Source organism: Mus musculus, chromosome 16, assembly GCF_000001635.26.
Source record: "Mus musculus strain C57BL/6J chromosome 16, GRCm38.p6 C57BL/6J".
In the NCBI taxonomy this organism is placed as follows: domain Eukaryota; kingdom Metazoa; phylum Chordata; class Mammalia; order Rodentia; family Muridae; genus Mus; species Mus musculus.
Genome location: NC_000082.6, coordinates 10465706 through 10475465, shown reverse-complemented (window position 1 = coordinate 10475465; position 9760 = coordinate 10465706). Strand labels below are relative to the sequence as shown.

At 45.4% G+C, this 9760-nt stretch overlaps 1 long non-coding RNA gene across 1 annotated transcript; it reads right to left on the bottom strand.

Annotated features, from left to right (window-relative positions):
• Positions 1-2362: 2362 nt before the first annotated feature.
• Positions 2363-5463, bottom strand: Gm41420. Its single transcript, XR_875901.3, has 2 exons — positions 3811-5463; positions 2363-3654 (listed from the first exon to the last, which is right to left on the bottom strand). It is a non-coding gene; the product is annotated as a predicted gene, 41420 (long non-coding RNA).
• Positions 5464-9760: the final 4297 nt, after the last annotated feature.

Below are 9760 nucleotides of genomic sequence, written 5' to 3'. Positions count from 1 at the left end.
CACACACACACACACACGCACGCACACACACACACACACACACACATCATGTCCCCAAGACTCAGTACATAGTAGGCATTGGCATATTTATTAATTCCAGCTCAAATGTGCTGCCTAGGGCAGAGAGGGAAGTACACGTAAACAGAAGACAAAATCCCTGCCCATGCAGAGTTTACTGTTAGTTAAAACTAAAGCTGAAGTCTCTTAAAGATTTCCGACTGGAGGTAAATCAAACAAGATAAGTGTCCCTCGAAGTAGGGGAATATGGGAGACCAGAACCATGCACAAGTGGCCTCCAAGACAAAAATTAAAAGCAAACCAGCAAGCTCAGTGAGAGTGCTTGACACCCAGCTCCCAGAGACTGCTGGCTCAGGAATGTTAAGGAGGCCTTGATTAAACAATCAAAGCAGTTAGCTTGGATTTAGTAAGGGACTGTCAATGCTTCCAGGTCAGAGGGGACTTTTTCCTTTATTTCTTGATCTAGAGAGATAAATGTTGTGTTGGGTGTGTATGAATGTCATTCTCTGGGAGCTACTTCACATGTCATCTTGTGTCACACCATGTCATGTCATACCATGTCATATCACATCACACCATATCATGCCATGGCTACATCACATCATAGTTTCAGAAATGTGTTGTTACACCTAGTCTTCTAGACATTTTAACATGACTTTGATATTTTTAGTTAGTGAACCACGCTGGGGATGTGGTTTGGTTGGTAGAGCATTTGCTAGCATTTGTGAAGCTGTGGATTTGATCTCAGTACTATATAACCCAGGAATGGTGGCACATGCCTGTAATGACAGCACTGGGAATGGGGCAGGGGGATCAGGGGTTCAAGGTCCTCCTCAGCTATTCCTCTCTACTGAGTCCACTTGAAGCGCATTTTTCTCCTTTCTCTCTTTCTTTGTGTCTTTCTTCCTTTCTTTTTATTTTTTGAGAAAGAGTAAACCAGCTTGACTTTGAACTTGTTATAATCCTCCTGCCACACTCTCCCAAGTGCTGGAATTACAAGTGTTAGCCACCATCCTTGACTTTATTTTTGAGACAATTCCATTATAAAACCCAGGCTGACCTTAAATTATCCTCCTGCTTCAGTCTCTGGTTTTCTGAGACTGTACAAGTTAGCACCATCAAGACATCAGAGAGTAGATGACATCACTTCAGTCGACTCTTGGATGCTTATTTTCAACTTCCAACATCTTTAAATGATGCATATGAGGCTTTCTTTGCCTACATAAGCAGTGTGAATCCCAAACACTAAGAGATAATTCAGCATACTTAGAGGTTAATTAAGGAAAAGGAAAAGCTTTATTGTAAAAAAAAAAAAAAAAAAAAAAAAAAGTGTTGTTCTTCTTGAAGTTGTTACCCAAATTCATCTTGCCCACCTGGCTTTTCCTGATAAGAGCTGGGCAGCGGGGGTGAGGCAAGGGACTTATTTAAAGGCGGTTGCAGCTTTGTGCTGCCCCTTGAGCTGGCTGTTAGAGACATTTTCTTTGGGGATGGGCCTAATGTCCGGTCTGCCTTAGAGAGCCTAGCATTGCAAATTTTGCTTATCTCTAACAGGCTGGCCAGCTACTTATCTTTGAGTACTTTGGAGGCACTGTTATATTAGCTAAATTCTACTTTATGTGGCACAGTGACTCCTAAGAAAATGGATTAGTAAATATTTTTACATCAACTCTATTACTTTGAGTTTCTTCACCAGCACTAGAGCTAACCCCAAGTTTGAGACAAGCAGACTTCATGCATCCCCACGGACAGGATATGCTCCTTTGGGTCCTGATCTCTGTGGTAATCTACCGCTGTTATGTGCTACACTACACACATTGTAAGCTTACAATGGAGTGAAAATTTTCCTCTAGTATATTCCACACTGGCCTTGAATCCACTGTGAGGATGACCTTGAACCACATTCCTACCATCTCCACCTCCTAAACGTTAGGATTACAAGCTTGTGCCAGGCTTTGTTCAGAGCTGGGGATCAAATCTAGGGCCTCAAGTATTCCGCAAACTGAGCCCTACCTCCAACCCCACAGTAAATCTTCTTATTTTTTTTGTTACTGGGAAAATAGGGGTTCTTTCTCATGGGTTGTTAGCCTTGATAAGAAAACAAGTTAGAAATAGACTTGGAAGGAAGCCTGAGAAAAGTTTGGTTAGCATTTGAGAGAAAAATGACCGAGCAGGAGAGCTGTAAGTCTCAGCAGTGGCCCAGACTAGGGAGGAGGAGAAAGGGAAGCCAGCTCTGGAGGCAGAAGGACAGGTGAGTGAGGTGAGCTTCGGAGACGAGCGAGAAGGCACAGAGCCTTAGGAGACAGAGTGCCCAAGCTTCAGACAGTAGCTGTGTGGTTTGAAGGAGAATCATCCTTACAGGCTCCAAGGTTTGAATGCTTAGTCTCCAGTTGGTCGGATGGTTTGAGAAGGACTGGGAGGTGTGGCCTTGTTGGAGGAGGGGCAGGTTTGGAGGTCTCAAAAGCCTGGTGTCATTCTCAGTGGGCTCTCTGCTTCCTGTTTGCAGTGTGACATGTGAGCTCTCGGCTGGTCCTGCTGCCAGGCCCTGGTTCCACCACCACCTTGGCACATTTAAACATTTTCTTTTATAAATGCCTTGGGCATGTTGTCTTATCATGAAGTTAGAAAAGTAACTAATGCAATATCCAAATCAGCTAAGAAGGAAAAGGAAAGGTTAGTACTCTGAAGTGCTATGGGGTGGAAGCTATGCTGGCGGCTGTCCCGGGAGGCACTTCTGGGAAGGAAGAGTGTATTATCTCATCTGGGGATTATTCGTCTTCCCTTCCCTTTATCCAGTCTTGGAGTACTCAGGTTTCCTGGGGCAGGTGGGCTCCTAGGTAGGTGACAGACAGACAGGCCCAGCTGAATGAGACAACTGTACAGGGTATTTTAGGCAGCTCAGGTCAGGTCTCCATCCAGGCTGGAGGTAGAACTTAGATTCTGTTCTTTTTATCAGAAGTAGCTTTGTTGTAATGATTTTCATCAAAGACATCCAGGTAGCTCTCACCCTTTTATATGGCAGCTAAGTTCTAGGGAGGCAAAGCGAGGGAGACCAAGGAAGCAGGGTATGGCCTTCAAAGCCTCATGGTTTCCAAGGCTACTGTGACATCTACTTTCACCAGTGAGGATTTCAAGGCGCAGGACCAGGGTGTTTGGTTTTTGAGACAGGATATCACTGTACAGGCTGGCTACAAGCTCACTGTCCTCTTGCTTCAGCCTCTCCCCAGTGCAGAGTTACATGTATGCATGGCCACACTTGGCCAAGGTGGAGCAATCTGCACAGCTGTTTGTAGCAAGCAGAAACTTGCTTTGGACTTTGGAGTGTCCTCCTTCCCACACCTCCTCTCTAGTTATATCTTTAGGGATTCAAGTCTGCTATTTCAAAGGAATTCATCTCATGAATGAGTCCAGAGTCCTGAAGTCTCAGCCTCACCCGCAATGATGATGACACTTAAGCCACCACAGCTTCTGGACGTATGTTCCTGCAGGCATTTTCTCCTTGCTACCACACAGTGTGCCACAGGGATTTCCAGTCATTTCCCAGAGAAAACTGATAGTTCTAATGACAAATTCATCGCTTCTGATCTCCCATCAGGCAGTGGCAACCTGGGTGTGGTGCTCATGGCTGTAACTCAACACCTGGAAGACAGAGACGGGAGGATCAGAAATTCAAGGTCATCTTAGTGAGTTTAGGGTTATCCTGAGCTACATGAGAGACCCTGTCTCAAAATAAAACAAGCCATGTAACCCAGCATTCACTCTTGCAAATCCAGAACCTTCTCCCTTTCCTCCTACCATAAGGATGTCCTAGGACAGGAAAGTCTTCAGCTTCCTCTGGTGTAACCCCAGACGCACCTCACCACTCTGAAAGAGAAGACTTCACAAGAAAGACAATAGTGAAATAAGCAGTAAAGAGTTCAGCAGTCAGGGCAAGCAACAACAGGAGAAATCTATTCCTCGGAAGGGGGTGAGTGGGCCAAGCAATGACAACACCTTGGTCAAGGGCTTGGACTTCTCATCTTCCCTTTGTCCCTCTCTTTGCCTTTACTGGAGTGGGCACTTCTAGAGAAGAGGTGAGTTTATTCTTTGAAGTCCATTTACCCAGAATTCAGTTTGCTATGTGTATATATAAGATGCAAGGATATGTATAGGTTAAAGTATAAGTTTCTCTAAAGTAGGGAAAGGGTGGTGATCACATTTGTGCATGCTCTCCTGGACAGCATGTCCTGAGTTTCTGGACTCTGATTTCGTATGGACCATCCTGTCTTGTCCTTTACATCTGTTTCTGCCCCTGAACTGGCTCATCTAGAGTCAACCAGCCACTATATACTCAGCTTCGGGGCCTATGAGCTGGCTCACTCACTGTTCTTTGTGTCCTCTTGGGAGCCTGTTGGCCAATCCTTCCCATAGGTAAGCATTGTATATTCAATAGACACTCAATTTGGGCTTATCATGTCTGGAGAGATTGAGGATAAACATATCTGATGGTCATCTACAGAACCACAGAGGAAGACCAATGGGTGAAGGCCAGCTGTTTGCTCGGGCTGACTCAGCTCCCAGTGTTCCCATGTTAGGCACCACTGGGGCATCAGATAGGGGGTAATTCTAAGTATCCAAAATATTTTGGGAAAAAGTATTTCAAAAAAAAAATTTTTTTTTTGTTTTTCACAGAACTTCCTCCCAAGATGGAGAAACCACAAGGTAAGTTCTCCTTTCCAAATAAGCCCATTCATCTGCTTCTCCAAATCCGAGCATAGCAGAGATGTGTGAAGCTCAGTAGGTACTGGCTTTATCATTGACAGCAGTTTTTCAATGAACATATTTGCTTTTGTGGGGAACAAGTGTGATTGGCAGGAAAATCAAACTGTTATGTGATTGATTAATGCTTGCTTGCTTGATTGATTGATGATTGGTTGATTGATTGATGGGGTCTTGCTATGTAACTAACTAGATTTGAATTCTCATAGTCCTGCATCAGCAGCCAGTGTCCTGGGACTATAGTCACCACACCCAACTAGATTGTGTAGACTTAGTTAAGCATCCGGAAAGTTTGTTAGGCTCTAACTCCAATGACTGCTGTTCTAAAAGTGGGAGAGGTTTAAGACACAGAGAAGTGGGGACAGAAGAGAAGACCATGGGAAGACAGAGGCCATGTTGGGAGTCCTGTGTCTATACACCAAGGAACAGATTGTAGGCCCCAGTGGCTTTTGAGACCACAGAAAGTCCTCCTTTGCAGGACTTGTGGGGCGAGGGGGTCACAGTCTTACTGACATTGTCATTTCCAGAATGATGAGCACATGTGTCAACACGTGTGTCTGTCATTGTGTGTCGTGCACATTCTCATCACCACAGCCCTGAGGATACACACAGCTGGGTTCAGATTCATGACACCATGAAAATCTACTCAGTCCTCCAGTTCCTGTTGCCATAGCAATTTTTGTTTTTGTTTGTTTTTTTTTTTTTTTTTTGTTTCAAGACACAGTGGCCCAGGTTGGCCTAGAACTCACTATGTAGCCTATGCTGGCCTCAAATTCACAACACTCTTCTTGCTTGTCTCCTGAATGCTGGGATTGCAGGGCTTGTTCATCATGTCTGGTTTATGTAGTACTGGAAATAGAAGGCAGGGTTCCATGCACACTAGGCAGGTGCTCTGCTAGAGTAGTGGATCAATCGCAGTGACTGCATCTGGGGAGTAGTGGATCAATCGCAGTGACTGCATCTGGGGAGTAGTGGATCAATCGCAGTGACTGCATCTGGAGAGTAGTGGATCAATCGCAGTGACTGCATCTGGGGTACACTGAAGCTGTCTGGGGACATTTCCAGTTAACACCACTGAGAATGATCAGGCTCCAGCAGGTGAGGCAAGGGACGCTGATAAGCATCTTGATGTGCAAAGATGTTGCTTACAATGAGCTAGCATCTGGCCCAAATGTGGGAAAGTACAAAGGCTTAAAGTAGACTGAAGTCTCCACGTGCAGGGGATCTGTGAAGCTTTGCTGCCTGCTGCCAGTTGGTGCTAATTACTTGTGTGTCACTGTAAGGGGAACCTTGAGGGAAATTGTGTGGGAAGAAAGCTGTTCTTTGGCTCTTCATTTCAGAGGGCCTCAATCCAGTCCTGCATTGAAGTTAGCCTGAGTGCCCCCTGCTGTGACCTCATACTCCAGGCACCTGGGACTGGGGTGGTCAGATCAGGGATAAGATGGCCAGTTCTGTCTGATTTTGACTTTCAGAAAAGTGAATGAAGAGTTATCTAGTGCAGGTGTGTCCCACACCAGTGAAGGACATCTGTGCTGTTACTCGGTAGGATCTAGCAGTCGCATCCCAAAGCAATTAAGTTACTAACCAGAGTACTGGGCAGTCACCTGAAACACATTCTTATCCTTAGAAATCTTCCAAGCGAACCCCCCAGACAACTCTGGTTACTGATAGCTGTCCATAGACTGATAGGCAGTCTCCCTTGCTGAAGACAACACCTACATAACTCACTGAACACGGAGAGGTCATGCTGGTGCCTTTGGCCCTGCAGACTAGTGTCCGTGGTTCTGGGAGGTACTCTGCATGCTATCAGAGGAGAAAGGTGAACACCAACCCAGATACAAATCTTTTTATCTGCAATGGTGACCTTCCTGCATGAGATGCTGGGGCAATGGCGGCACTAAGGTTGTAGAAGTAACCCACACTCTCTGGATTTAAAGAACTGCATGGGATAGAGCCCATGCCTCACGCTGACTTGGTGGCCAGGAACCTGAGACTACATAAACCATGACCTAGGGGGAAACTATTGTTCTGCTCAAGGGCTATAGCAATACAACAATTCCCAATGTCACTCTGCTGTACTCACAGATCAGCACCTTGCTCAGCCATCATCAGAGAAGCTTCCCTCTTTAGTAGATGGGAATAAATACAGAGACTCAACAACTGGACATTGTGCAGATAGTGAAAGACATTGGAACACTCAGCCCTAAATGGTAACAGGAACTATGCAGATGAGGAGGTGGAGCCAGAGGGGATGGAGGGCTCCAAGGGAACAGTGCCTTCCAGGCCCAACAGAACTGATGCACATATGAGCTGACAGACTGTGGCAGCGCACAGGGCCTATGCAGGTCCAAACCAGATGGTTCTCAGTACTGAGGTGGGGGAAGGAGACATAAGCTCTCATCCCTAACCCAAAGCTATAACTAACAACTGCCTATGAAGGAAAAAATTAATTTCTCCAAGAGTATCTTACTGGATATACAAATACAATTAAGGGCAGGTCCCATGCTCAGGAAAACATGGTGAACACCACAAGTAAACTCTGTGTGTGTGTGTGTGTGTGTGTGTGTGTGTGTGTGTGTGAGAGAGAGAGAGAGAGAGAGAGAGAGAGAGAGAGAGAAGTCATGGATAGCCCTGGTGTTGTTTGTATTTTGATGCTAATTCCGATTCCCTAAGAGGGGCTGCCTAGGAGGAGGAGTGAATCACCTACTCAGGTGACTTCATGTGACCATTCTAATGAATAAAGATTTCAAGGAAACCATTCCCTGGACGGGTAGGCGGGTCTTCCAGGTCAGACGGGCATGGCGGGGGTGGGGTGGGGCAAAAGAGGAGAGGAGAGTGGGCTGGAGGACAGGAGCATAAAGACGAAAATGTAGGTAGTGAATCCCCGCTCCCCCACCCCCTGTTTCAGGTGGCAGATCTGTTTGGGTCAGCTACCAGAGGATTTAACTTAGAATGGCTGATAAATTAGGATGTTAATTGTTGTGCCCAGTGATTGAGTTACCGTTGATTCTGAACTAAGTTTGTGTGGTGTTTTCTTTCACTTGGCGGCTCAACTGGGTTCCGGAGAGAAAAGGTACAGTGATGTGGAATCCCAGCCAGCCACAGGAATTTGGAAGTGTGGAGCTGGCATGGCAGCTTAACAAGCAGGGTGGAGAGCTCCAGGACAGAGAGTCTGCTGAGAAGAACAAGGCCCGCCAGTGCCTTGCTGGCAATAGCATGGATAGTTTCTTTTTACATTTCCTGCTGTGTGTATGTGTGTGTGTCTATGTGAGTGTCTCTGTCTGTGTCTATGCATGTGTCTGTATGTCTTGTGCTCTTTTTTAGTTTCTTTTTTGTTTATGTGTCTTCGTTTTGTTTTAACCTTGAATGCTTGTCTTTTTTATATGCCTATTTTTTTTTAAGAGAGAAAGAAGGTGTGGGGTTGAAAGGGTGGAGAGGTGGAAAGGATCTGGGAGGAGACAAGGGAAGGGAAAACCATGGCCAGAATATATCACATGAAAGTAACTTTATTTTCAATTAAAAAAAGAAATTTCCCATTATGGTTATGAGGTAGCAATGAACACTACGGTTGGGGGTCAGCACATGAGGAACTTTGTTAAAAGACTGCAGCATTAGAAGGGTTGAGAACCACTGTCCTATGAACTTCTGGCTGTCCTCATGTTCCTCCACCCTGAGAAATCGCAATACTGCTGTATTTACTGTCGCCTGCAAACCCTCCCTAAGGGTTGGTGAGATGGCTCAGTGAGTGGGTTCTTCTATCTTCCACCCTTCTTCACTCCTTCCCCACCCTTTCAACCTCCAACACTAAATAGGAAAGAAAAAGAATAGAGAGGAAAAGGGGGCCACCTTATTGCTAGACTACTTCCTGCTGATTAAAGGTGTCCAGTTCCTTGGGTACCTCTGATCTTTGTCATCAGGATATCTATTTTCCTGTTGTTGTTTCTTTTTTGCTCAAGACTACTCAAAAAAAAAAAAAAACCCACAACCAACAGCCAACCAACAACCCATCCTGTTATTTATATACCCTCTGAAAAGTCCCCAAAATGCCAAACATTACACAATTGCAGAAACTACCTGGTGCTGGCAAAATCACACCCATGCTAGAGCACAAGGCAAATCTCAGTCAGCTGCTCTGGACAACATGAAGCAGCACCACAGCCCACGCCTGGGATTGAAAGAAAGCATATTCTTATAATAAAACCAAAACCCCATAACTGTCACTACAAAGCCACATGGCAGCAGGTGGTCATCTTAAGTTCAAACTGCTGCCTCCTGTCCTAAACACATGGATCTCTCTCTCTCTCTCTCTCTCTCTCTCTCTCTCTCTCTCTCTCTCCCTCTCTCTCTCTCTCGGTATGTGGTGATTAACAAATCCAGATGGACCACTTGACATTTGACACTGACATGCTGTCATCCTTTAGGTGTGCAACTGAACTGAGTTGTTATAAAAACTGCAGGAGTTGGAGAGATGGCTCAGGAGTTGAGATCTGTGACTCAAGAATACAGAGGACGTGTATTCAGTTCCCAGAATCCACATGGAAGCTCACATGTAACTCCAGTCCCAGGGATACACACAGACACACAGAAACATACAGACACACACACACACACACACAGAGAGAGAGAGAGAGAGAGAGAGAGAGAGAGAGAGAGAGAGAGAGAGAGATCATACCAGGGATATGTATATATCCAGCCATATATATATATGAGAGACAGAGAGATCCATTCCATAGATCCTGTTCCTCTAGAGAGCCCTGACTATTACACTCCTTCCTTAGTCTCATGAATAGGCTGGATTATAGGCAGGGGCTACCAGTTCTGGCTCAGCCGTTGCTTTCAAAGGAGCTGAAGTGAGACATACTAACCTCTTTCCAGATAACAGTAATTAATAAGTAGGTATCAGTTTCTACTATCAGTCATCCATTCTCTTTGATGGGGATGCTAGGAGGAAGTATCTATGTACCCATTGTTGTCCACGCTCCTAAAC